This window comes from Hippopotamus amphibius, chromosome 9, assembly GCF_030028045.1.
Source record: "Hippopotamus amphibius kiboko isolate mHipAmp2 chromosome 9, mHipAmp2.hap2, whole genome shotgun sequence".
Taxonomy (NCBI): domain Eukaryota; kingdom Metazoa; phylum Chordata; class Mammalia; order Artiodactyla; family Hippopotamidae; genus Hippopotamus; species Hippopotamus amphibius.
In genome coordinates, this window is record NC_080194.1 from 96,273,979 (window position 1) to 96,292,109 (window position 18,131).

Genomic DNA, 18,131 nt, shown 5'->3' on the forward strand with positions numbered 1-18,131 from the left:
AGGCATCAAAGCCTTATTGGCCCTACTCTCCACTACGGGGTACAAGGTGTCATGGAAAAAGGCTGAGATCTGCAGACAGGAGGTCAAGTACCTTGGGCTTGTCATCTTGAGAGGGCATTGGGTGCTTGGACGTGAAAGGAAGCAAACCATCTGTTCAATACCTCAGCCGAGCACCAAGAAAGTGGTCCATGAGTTCCTTGGGGCTGCTGGATTCTGCCAGATCTAGATACCAGGTTTCTCTGAAACTGCCAGGCCATTGTACGAGGCCATGGCAGGGTCTGGTAATGATCCCCTAGAGTTGGGGCCTAAACAGGAAAAAGCCTTCAAGGAGATAAAGAGACTCTTAACCAGTGCTCCAGCACTAGGGCTGCCAGATGTGGCATGGGACTTTAACTTCTTCATGCATTGGAAAAATCATACTGCCTTGGGGGTCATCACACAAACAGTTGGGCCGTGGCAGCACCCGATCGCATATCTGTCCACATGACTGGATCCTGTGGCCATGGGATAGCCGCCATGTCTCCTGGCATTAGCTACTACAGTGGCCCTGGTCAGAGAAGCAGACAAGTTTACACTGGGACAGAATATAAATGTAAAAGTTCCCCATGCTGTTACCACACTGATGAACAGCCAGGGACATAAATGGCTGAACAACACCAGAATGACTCACTATTAAGGACTGCTCCATGAAAACCAACGGGTCTGCCTTGAGACTGTGTGGACGCTGACACCTGCCACCTTCTTACCTACGGAGGCGGAAATCCATGATCACAACTGTGAAGAGGTCCTAGATGAAATCTACTTGAGCAGGCCAGACCTGATGGACACTCCCCTTCAGAACCCAGAACTGGAACTGTTCACTGACAAAGCAGTTTTGTCCCGGAAGGACAATACAAAGTAGGCTATGCAATAACAACAACAGATGAGATAATAAAGCCTGAGGCCTTGCCACAGGGGTGGTCGGCACAACGGGCTGAGCTGTGGACACTCATCCAGGCACTGAGGCACGCTGAGGGGAAGCGAGTCAACATCTACACAGACTCAAGGTGTGCCTTTGCTACTCTGCATGTTCATGGAGCCATCTATAAAGAAAGGGGACTACTAACAGCAGGGGGAAAAGGGATCAAAAAGAGAGAAGAAATCCTTCAGCTGTTAGAGGCAGTTTGGAAGCCTTTCCAGGTGGCAGTCATCTATTGCAAAGGCCACCAGAGAGGAACTGATCCAGTCAGCAAAGGAAATCAGTTGGCTGACCAGGCAGCCAAGGAGGCAGTGACCCAACCGAGTCCCACATTGGGCCCTGAGCCAATCTCTAAGGTCCCCTTGGCACCAGAATTGTCCCCGTCCCCAAGATATATCAAAGAAGAAAATCAATGGGCTTTAGGTGAGGGAGGAACTAAAGGAAAAGAGGGCTGGTGAAAGCTTCCAGACCAAAGACTCTTCGTCTCCAGTGTTATAGCAGTCCAGCTGGTGAAGCAACACCACAAGACAACTCACTTAGGGAAAACTGCACTAGAAAGTCTACTGAGCCGCTACTATTTTGTTCCTAAGCTCCCAAACCCCTGTGTGCCCAGATCAGTGCTAGGTGCGTGACTTGTGCATGAAACAATGCCAGCCAAAGACCAAGACCCAGCCCAGGGGTGCAGACAGTTGGGACATTGCCCTTTGAAGATTTAGAATTGGACTTTACTGAAGTCAAGCCTTACCGAGGCTATGAGTATTTGCTTGTGATAGTCTGCACCTACTCGGGATGGGCTGAGGCCTACCCCACGCACACTGAATGGGCACAAGAGGTGGCCAAGGCCCTACTAAGAGACATAATCCCCAGATATGGGCTACCTCTCTCCATGGGGTCTGGCAATGGGCCAGCCTTTGTGTCTGAGATAGTTCAGACTTTATCCAAGACACTGGGAGCCAAATGGAAGCTCCACACCGCTTACAGACCACAAAGCTCAGGGAAAGTCTAGTGCATGAATCGGACCCTCAAGACTATGTTAGCTAAGCTCTGTCAGGAAACCCAGTTACCTTGGGTTGACATGCTACCCCTAGCCTTTCTCCGAGCCAGATGAACCACGAGGTCTTCAGGCTACTCCCCCTTTGAGATTTTATTTGGGAGACCTCCTCCTATATAGGGAAGCTTAAGGGAGACCCCCAACAACTAGCAGAACTGGAGATGTCTCAACACCTCCAGGCCCTGGGAAATATCTTCTACCATATTACTCAAGAAACCTTAGAAAGGACTCCCATTCCCTTGGACAACTGGGTCCATCCCTATCAGCCAGGAGACGTGGTATGGGTAAAAGATTGGAGGAAGGAACCACTTCAGCCAGTTTGGACTGGCCCTCATACAGTCGTCCTGGCAACCCCTACTGCTGTTAAAGTTACAGGAGTCACCCTGTGGATTCACCACACCTGGGTGAAGAGAGCAGCACCTCTAGAAGGGTGAGGGACCTGGACTGCCAAAGCTCATCCAAACCAGCCGCTTTGGGTTTTCCTACAGAGACAACTGAGTCCTGTCTGAGATCTTCAGCCCTGCTCCAGTCACTCCAGGGCTGACTGGTCTATGCACGTCAGAAGCTTAAGGAATTCTATGACGGACATCTGAGAGTCAGGGTTACCATGATACTCTGCCTTTTAGGGACTGGCTGCACTACTGGCCTTGATGTTTTCTATAGGCCAAACACAAGGGGTCGTTTTGGCTACAATTTACCCAAAAGTAATGGAATTATTAAGTGGGATCAAATGTTTTGTGTAGTAGCGATTTATATCCTACTGAGCTGTAGTACATTGGAAAGTAAAACAGACCTCTCATGTACTCCATGCATCTGCAGGGCTAGATCAGGTCAGGGGGTCACCTGGACCTTGCTTTACCGTACTCACTTCTCCTGCCAAGGGGAGGTCCAGGGAACCTGTGAACATAACAAAACAACTTATTCTATTTGTCAACAAGTAGGCCAATATATCTGTTTTGACCCCCAATACCCTCCCCAGTGAAGATTGGTTAGAAGTCCGGCACCAACAAGGGGGGCTTCTGATCAATTGGACACAAATTACAAATCTAGAACGTCTGGTGTCAGTACACTTTGATGTGTGTGCTGCTGTTAGCAGGAACCCTTGGATAACTATAGGATGTGGGGGCTTGTCATGGGAATAGGAGTACAGGCTCAATGACAAATATATGTGTGAACAGGCCCCAGCCCACTCCTGCTACGGTGACTGCTGGGTTTATTGCCCTTACTGGAGCTGTGTCACATGGGCAACCTGGGAGAATCAAAGCAAAATAGCTCTTCTTAAAAAGGGAACTGTTGACCCCAATTGTAAATTAGGGACGTGTACTCCTGTCAATTTCACTATCTTCAACCCCAGAGACTCAAAATGGAAAAATGGTCTCAAAATCAGTATTCATATCAATGGGAGAGGTGTTGACCCAGGAACTGTGTTAAATTTCCAGAGCATTTCTGTTCCACTCCAGGCTTCTACACACAAGCTCTTCCTTTCTTTTTATGAAGAGATAGAAAGTGGTCCTCCTCCTATTTCAGTCAGAACTAAAAACCTATTCATAGCCCTAGCAGAAACCATAGCCCAGACATTGATGATTACTTCTTGCTATGTATGTGGAGGAACTAATTTGGGAGACCAATGGCTCCGGGAAGGTAAAGAATTAGATCCCCAGAGACCTTTCAACAACTCAGGGGAATTCCAGAAAACCAGTGTCGGGGTTTGGCATTTAAAGACTTCCACAATTGGCAGGAACTGTCTGGCACCGTGGGGCCCATTATTCAATGTTCTAGTAGGAAACCTCACTTGCCTAAGCCAAAAACACTATAATACAACTACTCACACTTCTGACTGGTGGGGAAGAGCAAACTATACAGAACCTAATCCTCACCCTCTAGCAAGCTTCCCCAATTTAAAGACTCGATGGAATGATTTGTCCACTGAAGGCCAGTGGCCTGCTCCAGAAGGATTATATTGGATTTGTGGGGCTAACGCATATTCAGTTTTGCCAGCCAACTGGACAGGGGCATGCATATTGGGGACTATCCGCCCCTCCTTTTTCCTGCTTCCCTTAGCCCAAGGTGAATCATTAGGGGTCCCAGTTATGAAGGCAGAGGCCTCACCAGGAAGCACAGGTCTCTACAGATTGGAAACTGGAAAGATGATGAGTGGCCTCCTGAATGCATAATCCAATATTATGGGCCAGCCACTTGGGCAGAAGATGGGTCCTGGGGCTACTGAACCCCAATTTACATGCTTAACAGAATTAACCAGCTCCAGGCAGTGGTTGAAATCATTACTAATGAAATGGCCAAGGCTCTTAATTTATTGGCAGGACAACAAACCAAGATGTGTAATGCTATTTATCAGAATCACCTAGCCCTAGATTAATTACTGGCTGCAGAACAATCTCAGTAATTGTTGCCTACAGATAGATGATAAGGGCAAGGTTATAGAAGAAATAACTGACAAGATGACTAAAATAGCTCATGTTCCAGTCCAGACTTGGAAGGGATGGAATCCCAGAGAGCTATTTGGGGGCTAGTTTTCTTACCTAGGGGGATTCGAAACTCTTGTGGGAATAGTCCTACTCCTCCTTGGGACCTGCCTTCTTGTACCTTGCCTCTTGCCATTGTTCATGAGGACAGTTTCAGCCTAGCTGAGACCACTGCAGATAGGAGGGCCACCGCACACCTCCTAGCCCTGAGAGAGGTTATCAGCCCCTGGGCTTAGAAGATCAAGAGGCTGATGCCTTATAAGATTTAAGGGGCAATTGAAGGGGTGATTGAAGAGGAAAATTAGAAACTTGCACTCAGCTAAAAATAACTCCATGCTCGTTCTGCTTTAGTAAAATATGCTTGCTGTGCTGAAAAAGAAAAACAAAAACAGGATGACCTAGCAATCAAATGTAACCATAAGATGTTTTGCTAAATATGGAATGTTCTGCACCTGCTCTTGTAAGTTTCTGTTTGGAAACTTCCGTGCTCTGTAAACCAAGTAACCAATCTACCAGTGCTAACTATAACCATGTGTACTGACCCTTATAAAAGTAAAGCTCACCCTGAGCTCAGGGCCCAGAACTTTGGAGTGTTAGCTCATCTGGGGCCACCAGCTTAATAAACCTGAGTTCTCCAACCCTCTGAGTGTTATGTTTGGTTTCTCGATGGATCAATTTCTGCAACAGTATCATTACACACCTATGAGATTCACTAAAATTTAAAAAATATAGTGACATCACCAAATGCAAGTGAGGATCACTGACATGTTGCTGGTAATGGAAAATGGTACAGCCATTCTAGAAGTTTCTTATAAAACTAAGCATACAGTTACCACACAGCCTAGCAAAAGCATGTTGGGCATCTGTCCTAGAGAAATGAAAACATGTCCAAACAAAGACCTCAACCTCAATGTTCATAGCAACTTTATTTATAGCAGCTAAAATCTGGACACAGCCCAGATGTCCTGCAACAGGTGAATGTAAAACAGACTGTTATATGTAAACTGTGGGACACTCACTCAGCCATAAAAAGGAAGGAATTAGCACTGCACATAACATCATGGGTGAATCTCCAGGGAATCCTCTTAAGTGGAAAAAGCCAATCTCAAAAGATTACATTTACTTTACATTTTTGGGATGACAAATTTATATGGAGAACAGATTGGTGGTTGTCAGAGGTGAGGGATGGGGTGGAGGTGGCTATAAAAGGTATCTGGACAGTAGTGGTGGTCACATGAGTTACACGTGTGATAAAATTGCAATGAATTCAACACACATACACACCCACACACACACACACACGCCAGTGCATGTAAAACTGGTGATATTTTGAATAGGTTTGTGGATTGTATCACTGTCAATTTCCTGGTTGTGATATTGTGCTATAGTTATGTAAGGTGCTACCAGTCACTGGCTGAAAGCTGTAAGGGATCTCTGCATTATTTCTTATAATTGCATGTTTATCTATAATTATCTCAAAACAAAAAGTTTTTAGAAATTCAGGTAAGCACTCTTCCTCCATCTCCTCCTCTAACTTCCCTCTATCTTCCTCCTCCTCCTGCCATTTGCCCTCCTCCCCTCCTCCTATTTCTTTCCTCCTCCTTTTATTCCTCCTTCCCTCCCCCTCCTACCTCCCCTCCTCCACCTCCTCCTCACCCTCACCCTCCCCCCTCCTCCTTCCTCACCTTCTTCTCCTTCTCCTTGTTATTTCTAGGCAACATTACATTCTCAGAAGAAAAATCTTTCCATTACAGGGGAAAGAAAATAATCTAACATTTACGATGGAAAGCCTGGAGAATATCTGGCCCCCTGTGGACACACAGAAGCCCTTAGGAGGGAGAGAAAAGGCCACTGTGTTAAAATGTCTGAGGCAGGAGAGGGTGGTGGGAGGAAGCCAGCCAGTTCCTTCTAAACCTCAGCACTTTCACCCAGGTGATTTGGTCAGATAAACTGGTATTTTTGGATAAAACCAGAAATATGTCTGAAGAACCAAATTTGAAATAGTTATTCTGAGAAAGCCAGAAAAAAGATCTACTTAACCATTCTCAGAATTATTTCAGGACTCTCTCAATTCAATGTACCTCACAGAGACTTGTAGGATTGTGGTCCAGCAGTTGAGATGTTCAGGCATCAGGCATGGGATGAGCTGCAAAGCCAGGGGCACCAGCATGGCTTCATGGGGGCCACAGGATGTCCCCACCTGGCCTGCTGCTAGTCAGGAGGGCCTGATGGTGAGGGGCTGGCATATCTGTCCGCTGGGTTTGTTTCTACCCAGGCTGATGAACTTGTTCCTGAATACTCCAGAAAACAAACCACTCTCAGGACCGAAATAAGTACAGAAGCAGGAGTGAGAATAGGGTAGACCAAGGATGGAGTACAAGCATTTCTGGATTTGGCAGGATATCCACTCTTTCCCCCTGATTTGGAACCCAGGCTCCCCTTGGAAGGGCTTTTGATGTGGAGAAGGCAGAAATGGAAGCCCTGTGTTTCAGGAAAGATAGTTCTCCTTGTCATAATTATCATCACAGGTTCTTTGTGGCCTTGGGGGCTTGTGGTCCTGGTTGGGTCCATATCCAAATAAAAAACAAATGTCCCAAGAATCCTGCCACCTCAAGAAGTTTAGAGGAAACACTTGGCCATGGCCAGGGCTTTAGAGCCCTTTTACCCTGGTCCTCTTCAGGCTTAGAACTCCACGTTGGATCCAAGAGGTCATGGTCAATATCTTCTCTAGGAGTTAAGAAGGGGCTTTGAATTTAAATATGACCCTTTCTATTTAATAACAAGTCAGGCAGGGAGATGTGACGAAGGAACATGAGACTCCTTTTAGTTGGGACCTCGGAGAGAAAATATCCCTCAGATGTCAGCCTTGAGAATGGTCCTGGCTGGATTGTCTGTCTGGGCATAAGCCGGCCTCCTCCTTCCTCTGGGCCCTACCAGGGTGGGTGGGAGCCAGGAGGAGCAGGACCAGAGAGGGACCTAAGTGCTAAGAGGCTGCTTTCCCAGGTTGTACTGAGACAGGATGGGACCTGGGACCCCGGACTCTTTGCTGCAGTGCTTGCACCTGGACAAACATCTCCTCAAGCAACAAAATACAAAGAAATTATGTGGGACTGAAAATAACTGCACACATGTGCAGTTGGGGCAAATTATGAATGCTAAGATACAAAAAGGCCAAAATCCAACTGCCACTTCTGCGGGGCTGGGAGCAAAAGCAGGGCACTGCCCACGATCCCTGCTCATGGCACTGCCAACGGGCTGGACAGAACACCTGAGCCACCCCTCCAACCCAACCCACCCATCTTCCCCTATCCTCACTCTGTTTAGAGAACTTATTACTTTCACTCCCTTGTGCTGCAGCAGGGGTCCCAATAAAGCCTCACCTGAATTCCTCCTCTGGCCTCATCAATTTCTACTGATTAAAGAGTTCAAGATCCCAGGTCAGTAACAGTACAACAGGAAGCCCTGGAAGCTTGCTGGCTCTGAAGGACAAGAGAAGGACCTCTAAGATGTGACTTATTTCATGCTTCTTATATTGTGTTTCTTTTTTGTTTACCTTACTGCTTAGTAAATGTCTTTCTTCCTTTTTTCTTTTCTTTTTTTTCCTTTTCTTTTTTCTTTTTTCAGGTGTGGAAAATTAGACTACTTAGGGCACACTGAAAGAAACCAAAAAAAGATTCTGTTTGTTTTTTCACCATCTGGTTTAGGTGATTGTGAAGAATACAACTCTAGAAGTCAAACCTTGGGGACTTCCTAGGTAGCTCAGTGGTTAAGAATCTGCCTGCCAATGCAGGGGACATGGGTTCGATCCCTGCTCCAAGAAGATCCCACATGTCGCAGAGCAGCTAAACCCGTGTGCCACAACTATTGAGGCTGCGCTCTAGAGCCCGTGAGCCACAACTGTTGTGGCCCAAGTGCGGGTTGGAAAAGCATTTCCAGATGCAAGGCAGAATGCAGGGAAGATAGAGTTTATTAGAGAGAAGGTCGCTGTTTAGAACAGCAGGCCGACTTCCTGGTAGCCAGGGAAAGCCAGCCCTGAGCATGGGTTGCTGCCTGTTTTTATAGCCAGGGAACCTGCAGTGATCTGCTGACTGGGCAGAGAATGTATACTTTTAGTGTGCTGAGCGGGAGAAAAATGGGGCAAATGTATTTCCTTATATGGGATGGGCAAGGGACATGGCGTGCTGCTTGGGAAAGTTTTGGGACATTGCAATTGTTGCATAGTACAGAGTGAGAGGAGTCCTGTAACTCTTTGTTCCGGCAATATTGGCCCTTTGAGTCTATCATGTTCTTTGTCCTTGGAGCACACCACAATCCCCCCTCTCTTTATTTAAGGGCCCAATACTTTGGCTCTAGTGTGTACCCTGCTCATGTCTGTCTACCTGCTTAGCTCCCTCTCAGGTGTCCGGGGACGCTTTTTGTAAGGGAAAGGGGCAATAATCTCCCTGGCTGCTTCCTGCTGTGTGGAGGCATCATAGGGCGGGGTGGGGGAGGGAGGCTCCATGGAAGACGATGAGAGCTTCTTTAAGTTTTGTCCGGCTGATATTCCCGTTGCATTACCATTTGGAGTTTTATTTGTTGTATCCTAGAAGAGACAAACTTAACAAGGAGGTTAAAGATACATGGTCCGAAGATTAGTAGGAGTGTGAAGGCTGCTATAGGCCCTGTGAAGGGGACTAACCAGGACCAGATATTAGTTTTGAAGTCCCACCAGTTGAATCCCCTGAGGCTCCTTTTGTATAAAACCCGCTAGCTCTTTTAATAATCTCATGAAGGTTAGTTTGAATTTTGCCTGATTGGTTGACAAAAAAAACAGCAGTCCTCCTTTGACATGGCACAAGCCCCACCTTGGTTAGCTGTTAACTTTAAAGCTCTCCTATTCTGTAGAACCACTCCTGCTAAAGAATTTATTTGTTCTTGTAGTGCTAATTTGAGTGGCTAGGTTAGTAATCTGTTCTGTGAGCTCAAGAGAGAGCTGTTGGGCAGTAAAAATAGAGTTTAAGAGGCCAGCTGAACCTGTTCCTATCTATCCCTAGTACCATTCCTAGGACTGATATTATAGTGAGGGCTTCTTGTTTCCATCTATGTGATTGAGTGTATGAGGGAAGTGGGATACTGTCATTTATAAGGGTAAGATTAGGAATAATATACGTAAGGGTACAAGTCCCCATCCAGTTGGCTGGAAGACATAAATATTAGATCCGCAGAGGAAATAGGGGCAGTTTGTAGGGTCCAGGCAGATGTCCAAGGTAATGTTGAAGTAGGGCTTCTTCAGACAGGTACGAGAGTGTTCTATGCCCTCATAGGTAGTAGCTAAAGTTATCCCAGCCAAGGGAGAGAGGCACGCAATCTGTGAGGGGTGGGAGGAGAAGCTGTAAGCCCAATTGAAAGAGGGAAGAGTAGGGTTCCAGCCTATGTCATAGTGTCCAGGTGTCTTGAGTTTTTTGCAATCTTCTTCCTTAACATTAAAGAGTTGGAGCCAAAAATTATGGTTCTGGTATGGACAACTTGGGGATGGTTTGGGGCAGATGGAAGTCTCAAAATAGCTAGTCTGTGTCCAATTGGTGGTGACATTAGGAGGTTTTGGAAAGTATATGTTGTAGAAAGGAGAATCAAAATAGTATGGGGATGGTTTGTTATGTCATCAGTTACAAGGGAAACCCATGTTCGGTGTGTGTCTGTTGCTAACTTAGTCAGATATTTCTTGAGGGTTTGATTGGCTGTTTCCATCTTGCCTGACAGCTGAGGACACCATGCTGAATGAAGATAACTGATTTGGAGGGCCTTGCTGACCCCTTGGGTTAGACTTGAAATAAAGGCGGGGCCATTGCCTGATTGTAAAGAGTTGGTTGCCTGAACCAGAGTACAATATGTTCCATGGGAGTAATGGTAACCTTGGATGCTCTCTCGGTTTTCATAGGGAAGGCCTCTATCCATCCCGTGAAGGTGTCCACCATGACTAGGAGATATTTGAAAGCTTTACAGGGGGGCATATCGGTGAAATCTATCTGCCAATCTTCTCCTGGTTGGTTCTCCCACCTTTGGATCGGATGGGAAAGCAGGGGAGGTTTTATCGCACCCTCTGGGTTGGTCTGGCATATAGATTGGAGGGTGGAGAAGACTCCTTTTCCTGTGAATATTGTCCCTATGAGTCTGTAAAGGGATTTGGGTCCTAAATGGGTAGCCTGATGAAGGTGGTTCAGAATCTTCCATTGGGAGGCTTCTGGTAGAAGAAGTTTGGTGTCTGGTCTTTGTAGCCACCCTTCAGGGGTTAGAGTGAACTCACGGTTCTGTCCCTCTTTAAGTTCTGATGGTGAGTACCATGGGGGTGAAGACTTTAAACTTGGGATCAAGGGGGCCTGTAGGACATTTTGGGCACCACTTTTGGCCTCTCTATCTGCCATATTATTTCTTTTAGTTATATATGATGGGTCTTTTTGGTGTGCCCTGCAGTGGATGATAGCTATTTCCTTAGGGGATTTTATGACCTCTAATAGGTCCAGGATTTCTGTTCCATACTTGATTGGGGTGTTATGTGTGGTTAGAGTAGCCTTCGTGGTGGTTGTTAAGGCCATATTGACTGGAGTAAATGATAAAGTAGCTTTAAGTTTTGTTAAAAGGTCTCGGCCTAACAGAGGTGTAGGGCAGGTCAAGAGGACGAGAAAGGAGTGTGTGAATAAAGTATTTTCAAGAGAACAAGGTAAGGGAGGTGTGAAATGGCCATAAGAGGGTTGTCCATCTATCCCTGTTAGGAGGATCGAGGAACGGCGAGTGGGACCGGAGAAGGAGGTCAGGGCTGAATAAGTAGCCCAGTGTCAATCAGAAAGGTTATAGTAGCCCCTGAGACATCCAGGGTTACCCGGGGCTCCTGCATTCTTATGGGGAACATAGGGGCCTGTAGATAGAGCCCCGGGCACCTTTGGTCATCCACATCCAGGAGCCCCAGCTCTAAAGCGCAATCTGGTTCCTGTTCCTGATAGTCAGTTACCACCGCCAGGGGCAATTGGCCTTGATTTTGGCCCGGGGGTCGGGTCCCGAAGTACTCCAGGTGCTGGATGATTTAGGTGCTGGATGATTTAGGTGCTGTTCTACCCACTTGAGGGTGGGAGGGACAACTCCTTTTCCAATGGCCCTTTTGGCAACAGTAAGGTCAGGGGGTATCGGGTGGCGGGGTGTGGCAGTTTCTGAAAGTGTGCCCCTGTTGACAGTGCTGGTAGCAGGTCAATGGCAGTCTCTGAGAAGAGGGAGGGATTCCCATGGTTCCCTGTTGTGAGAGGGACTGAGTCATGGCAAGGGCCACCTATTGAGCACGTCTTTTTAGTTTTTCTTCCTCTCTTAGTTCTCGCCTATTCCTGGAAACCTCCTCCCTGTTGTTAAAGACCTTAAAGTCTGTGTCAAGTAGGACAGAGAACGGGGTCTGTGGGCCCTGTTCTAATTTCTGTAATTTTTGTCTTATGTCAGGGGAAGCCTGGCTTATAAAGTGAACTGCAAGCATAGTCTGACCTTCAGGGATCTCAGCGTCAGGTTGGTGTATTTCCTCATAGCCTCTGCTAATCGGGCCTGAGAAAGGGCTGGATTTTCAGAGAGTTCTTGTGTAACTTCTCTGAGTTTATTATAACTGACAGGTGTGATGATTGCCTTTTTCATACCTTCTAGTAGACAGGCAATCATGTAATTTCTCCCAGTGAGCCCTCCTGTTGGCCCATTTTCATTTGCTTGATGTTTCCACCCTGGGTCTGCCCGTGGGACTGCTTCTAACGTGTTCAGTTTTCATTAGGATTTCGAGTGTGTGCCTTGTCTGCCCAGGCCTGAAAAAAGGCCCAGATCCTAGTCTTTTCTTCATGTGTACAGCAGGTAGTTAGGACTATATGAATGTCTTGCCAGGTTAGGTCAAAGGCTATGGTAAGGGCTTGAAATTCCCTGATAAAAGTGGAAGTGTCCTGGCTAAAAGAGCCTAGTTTACCCTGGATACGAGAGAGATCAGACATGGGGAAGGGGACATGAACTCTGGTAGTACCTAGGTCTCCATTAGCGACCTCTCCTAAGGGAAGCATATTGGAGCCTGATGTGGAGCGCTGGGCTGTCCGTGACCGAGTGTTGGGAGGGGAGCAGCGATTTGCGTCTGGGTATGGGGGGAGAGGGGCAGGGTAGTGGAACTGATGGGGAAAGAGAAGGGGGAGGATGAGGCAATAGAGAGGTTGTGGAGAGACACATGCAACAGGAGCCCCTCAGGCTCGGATTCTGACTGAGGGCCATGAAGGCCTGGATGTGTGGAGCCTCAGAATCTTCTCCTAGTCTCTGACAATGGAGATTAAGTTGGCGGATTGTGTTATAATTTAGTGTCCCGTTAAGAGGTCATTGTTCTTAGTCTCCCAGTTTGTATTGGGCCACCCTTGTTACAAAAGAAAACGAGCCTCTTCTTTTTGGGATTGTCTGGGTCAAACTTCTTCCATTTCCTGAGAATACAGCCGAGAGGTGAGTCTAAGGGAATAGACAATTTTGACCCCATTCTTGGTGCTGATGCCATAGGATGGGGGAGGGATATTGAAAATCATTGACGGGCAGAAAGCTGTCCCGCTTTGTCTCAGTGATGTCACTGTGTGGCTATGGCACCAGTGAGAAAACCTTGTGTCTGAGGCACCAGAAAGAAACCCATGCATCTGAGGTACCAGAGAGAAAAACGTGTGGCTGAGGCACAAAATGCAGCTGAGGCATAAAATACCAACCATCTTGGCAGTCGCGTCCGACTGAGAGAGGTGGCCCTTGAGGAACCATGCGTCTGAGGCACCCGTGAGAACAGAGAGGGGAGTTCCCCGTGGTCAGCCAGCCATTGGCTCTCCGTTAGAAGATCCTCAGGGATGGGAAGAAGTTTTCAGGCTGGTCTAGAGATGGCGAGATTCTTTGGAGTCAGTCCAGGCTGGAGGAGAGGAAGCAGAGGTAATAGGGAAAGAGGACTGAGGATCCCACCTTTTAACCCTGCCGAGGAGGTGGCGGCCAAGGGACTGTGGGCTTTATGTTTTGCTTCAACCACTATGTGCCTCACATTGCACGCAAGTTGTCTTGCTGGGGGCAGACGCTCTAACAGCCTGGTCTGTCCATGACGCCCTTATCCTTTCATGGGGGTCTTCAAGCGGAAGGCTTTTTTTTTGACCACCTATTTTGTTTATTTAAAGGAAAAACAATTGAAGCTCTGAATCTTGTGATTTTTAACTTAAAGAAAAAAAGCAAAAAAACAAACAACCTCTTAACATGCTACTGTATGTTCCATAAACAAAGAAAGCAAAGAGGCCAAGTAGAGGTGTACAGGACAAGACAGTACCTCAGCCTGGGCCAAGCAGGGATTCAAGTAATTTACTTTTTTGCAGCCCAGTGGCGGAGTCTCTTACTCAGGTTGCTAAAGGGAGAATGTCACAATAGAACTGACATCACTCCCTTCTCCAAAGCAACAAGGCATCTTGAAAGCTCAACTTCTTGGTGAAGTTTTATGGTTGGTGGCAGGATTTAGTTCACCCATGTGAAAAGACAGCTCCATCTGCGATGAAAACTCTTCAAAGGAAAACCTCCCTTCAACAGTCTTACTGAGAAACTTCAGCCAACACATAATCAAATTCACTTTTGGGAGAAGTCTATCCCAAAATTGTGCAGTGGGAAGAGAGGTACGTAGAGTTACCCAGCCCACATTCACTGCTTTCTTCTTTGTTTGAATCAGATGGTAGTTGAAGAGAAGCTCTCCTGCATTCACCTTCTAGGCCAGGAAAGCTGAACAGAGGCAAAAGTGGGGTCCTGTCCTTCACAGATTCATTTTGGTTCTGGCAAATTGTGGGCCATAAGCATCCTGTTCCCACTGTATGCACTCTGGGATCAGACAGAGCTGCTCTTCCAGGAGTCAGCACCCATGCTCATGTCCGTCTTTCAGTTAAATCTCCTTGGTTTAGTAACTCCTGTGGATTTACAGCAGTTAAGACAGAAACCTCCTATGACTGCCTCCCTGACTGCATGGTCACCAAATGATGTGTCGCATCAGGCACTGAAGACAGAGGACGTGGGGATCCTTCAGCGAGCACCTCAGTCTGTTCCTGCTCTTGACTCCCAGCTGCTCTCATCGGCAAGTGATGCTTTCTCATGTGCACATTCCTGCTCCCACTCTGAGAGAAGGTCTTCCCACAGACTTGACACTGATGTGGCTTCTCTCCTGAGTGAACCACCAAATGTTTTCGAAGACTAGAATACTCAGCAAAGGAACGGCCGCATCCTTGGGCTTCACAAAGGAAAGGCTTCTCTCCTGTGTGGATGCGCAGGTGGTTCTTCAGGTTTCCAGTGTAGTGAACTGCTTACCACAGTTAGACTCAGGGCACATAAAGGGCTTCTCCCCATTGTGGGTCCTCATGTGCACCTTCAGCCTCTGCAGTACATAGAAGCTTTTCCCACAACCTGCTGCAGGGCAGATAAAGGAGCGGTCGTTTTGATGAGTTTTGAGGTGGTACTTAAAGTGAGCTGGCCACACAAATGTCCGGTCACAGCCTTCAACTGTACACTTGAGCTTCTTCTCCATTTGAGGAAGGGGCCCAGAATCTTTGGGTTGCCCATCACCAGAACCAAGGTGGACATTTTCTCCATTGCTGTTGGTTTTCGCATTCTTTGCCAGTTGTGTACGAGTAGCAGCAATCAAACTGTCATGGGCCAACTCCTGCACCCAGAGGAACCATGGGATGCTACTGTCTGTGCTCTCACTGGAGAGGAAATCGTTCCCTGAATCCTCTGCCTCATCTTGTACAAATACTAAGTGTTCTGCTGAAGAGCCCAGACCTGCTCTTGTAAGGTTAAGAAGAATAAAAGAAGTGCTATCACTTGGCTGTAGATCTTGCAACAAGCTAGGAGACTCTGGAGTGGACAAAAACTCCAGAGACTTCTGTACAGTCTGAGCCCTCGTCTCTTCTCCGTCTGGACCCACATTCACCTGAAGGCTTCTCAACACAGCCGAGGAAGGAACCTCCTTGGAGGAATTAGTATGATTTGGAGTATCATCTGGTAACATTAGCCGACTGCATTCTGAGGCCTCAGTCACTGGAAGGAGGGACAAGCAAGTAATGTCTTTAGTTTTTGATTCTACTAGCCCCTGTCCAAGTGGGATGGACGTATTCTGAACAAACTGTACCAGGATCTCTGGTTTGGATTCGAACTCATCTGATAACATTGATTCAGCTTCCAAATCCTGTAGCTGTTCAGGGGACAGGTTAAAATTTTAATTCGGAGTCAATGACACCTTCCCGTTATGCTCATATTCCTCTAGGGAGTGCTGTGCTTTTCCTGTAAGATGCTGTGCTGGGTGGGTAATCAAGTTAGCCTTTCCGTCTGGGGCAGCCTGCCGTCCATCCGTCGGTTCCGAATTCTGTCCACACAGAGCGTCTCCCTAGTGGCTTTTAAATGCCTGACCCATGCCTACACAATATCAATTGGCCTCATCCTCAGTTAGAAGGAAGACAGAAGGATCCTCCCTCACCCATTCTAGGAGGCAGTTACTGGGGTGAACTGAACTGTGGCGCCTTTGGAACCCACCATGGTGTGGCCCCAGCCAGAGCTTCTCTATTGCTTCCACAGCCACCTGCCTGTTCACAGAGGGTCCCAAGGAATGAGGAGAGGAAGTGGGGGAGATCTCCCCCCAGGAGAAGTTCCCCGTATGGGCCACCAAATGTCATGGTCCGGGCTCAGGTTGGAAAAGAATTTCCAGACACAAGGCAGAATACAGGGAAGATAGAGTTTATTAGAGAGAAGGTCGCTGTTTAGATCAGCAGGCCAACTTCCTGGTAGCCAGGGAAAGCTGACCCTGAGCATGGGTAGCTCGCCTGTTTTTATAGCCAGGGAACCTGCAGTGATCTGCTGACTGGGCAGAGAATGTATACTTTTAGTGTGCTGAGCGGGAGAAAAATGGGGCAAATGTATTTCCTTATATGGGATGGGCAAGGGACATGGCGTGCTGCTTGGGAAAGTTTGGGACATTGCAATTGTTGCATAGTACAGAGTGAGAGGAGTCCTGTAACTCTTTGTTCTGTCAATATTGGCCCTTTGAGTCTATCTTGTTTTTTGTCCTTGGAGCACACCACAACAACTATTAAGCCCATGTGCTGCAGCTACTGAAGCCCACGCACCTACAGCCCGTGCTCTGCAACAAGAGAAGCCACCACATTGAGGAGCCTGTGCACCACAATGAAGAGTAGCCCCCACTCACTGCAGCTAGTGAAAGCCCGTGGGTAGCAATGAAGACCCAACACAGCCAATAAACAAATAAAATAAATAAATTTATTTTTAAAAAGTCAAACCTACAATAGACTAGTAGAATGTGAGCTCCCGGACAGGAATTGTGGTGTGTCTTGTTTACTGCTGTGTTCTCAGCACGTGGCATGTAGCTCAGACAGAGCTTAAGTCATATCTGATAGTGAATGAAGGAATGAAGGAATGAATGAATGGGAAGGTGAAGCTCAGGGGTAGAGGCTGACCTTCCGGGCCCCTCTGACCTTTCTCCAGGGTCCTCTCTTTTCCCAGTGAGTTCCTCCTCCCCTTACAGTTTCCACTTCTGCCCACAGCCCAGGGCCAAGCTGCAAAGAGTTCTGAACAGTTACGGTTCTTGGAAGTTAAGCTTCTGTGACTGCCTGAGACCCCTTTTCCCTGGGGAAGTTTTCTCAGAAATTTCCATCACCACTGGCCTTTTCCTGTCAGTTTCCTTATGATCACTCATGACGCTTTGTGCATGTTTTTATAAATATGGTTTTCCAAGTAAAGATCTTTTCTGATGAATCAGAAAGAGCTGATGGTACGGCTTTAGAGACCAAAGCAATAATAAGACCCGTCATTTACTGAATCTTCCCTTTGTGCCCATTCCATCTGGAGTAATCAACCTGCGTTATCTCATTTAATCCAATCCCCTGAGGTAGGTATTATTATTACTCCCATTTTACAGGCTTAGAAGAGCTAAGTAACTTGCCTATGGTCATGCAGCTGGTACTCAGATGCCCCAGGATGTGAACCTGGCTCGCCTATTGCCAAAGCACCTGTTCTTAACACTGTAAAATGGCCAGAGCCTTGATAGAATCAAACATGGACCCTCATCTAGGTGAGGTGGTGGGTCATGCACTCTGGACCTCCTGGGGCATGAATCAGCTATAGGTGTCCAGTGACAATCCCCATCCTGCATCGACCCCTCAGGGGAGTGTGAGGGTGGTGAGCTTGTACTGAAGACAGGGCTTTGACTCATATTACACTCATCAGGACTTTGCCTGAGATGAAAAGATATCTTTGGAAGCTGTGCCTTAGAAAGGTCTGTACTAGCTCAACCAAATTTGGCTTCTGGAGAAATTTCAGGATTACTTAGTTGCAGTGGAAATGTCTCTTTGTCTCTGCTGTTTTGGCTGGAAAGAGAGCGTTGTGTCCTTGAGACTGTCAAAAGCCTTCTCCACCAGTAAGAGGGAAATGAATATATTTACTGGCAAATTTGCATCCAAGTATGGAAACCTGGCACATAGGTTATCAAGCAGCTGGAGTTTGGGACTGGGAAAAGAGAGCCCTCTGGATTTCATCCAGCTCTGAGCTATCCCTTCTCTCTTGGAGGAGTTATTCGTGATGGTTGGTTCTGGGAGGACTGAATCAG

At 47.1% G+C, this 18,131-nt stretch overlaps 1 pseudogene; it reads right to left on the minus strand.

Annotated features, from left to right (window-relative positions):
* Positions 1 to 14,244: 14,244 nt before the first annotated feature.
* Positions 14,245 to 15,833, minus strand: LOC130861437 (zinc finger protein 410-like; annotated as a pseudogene).
* Positions 15,834 to 18,131: the final 2,298 nt, after the last annotated feature.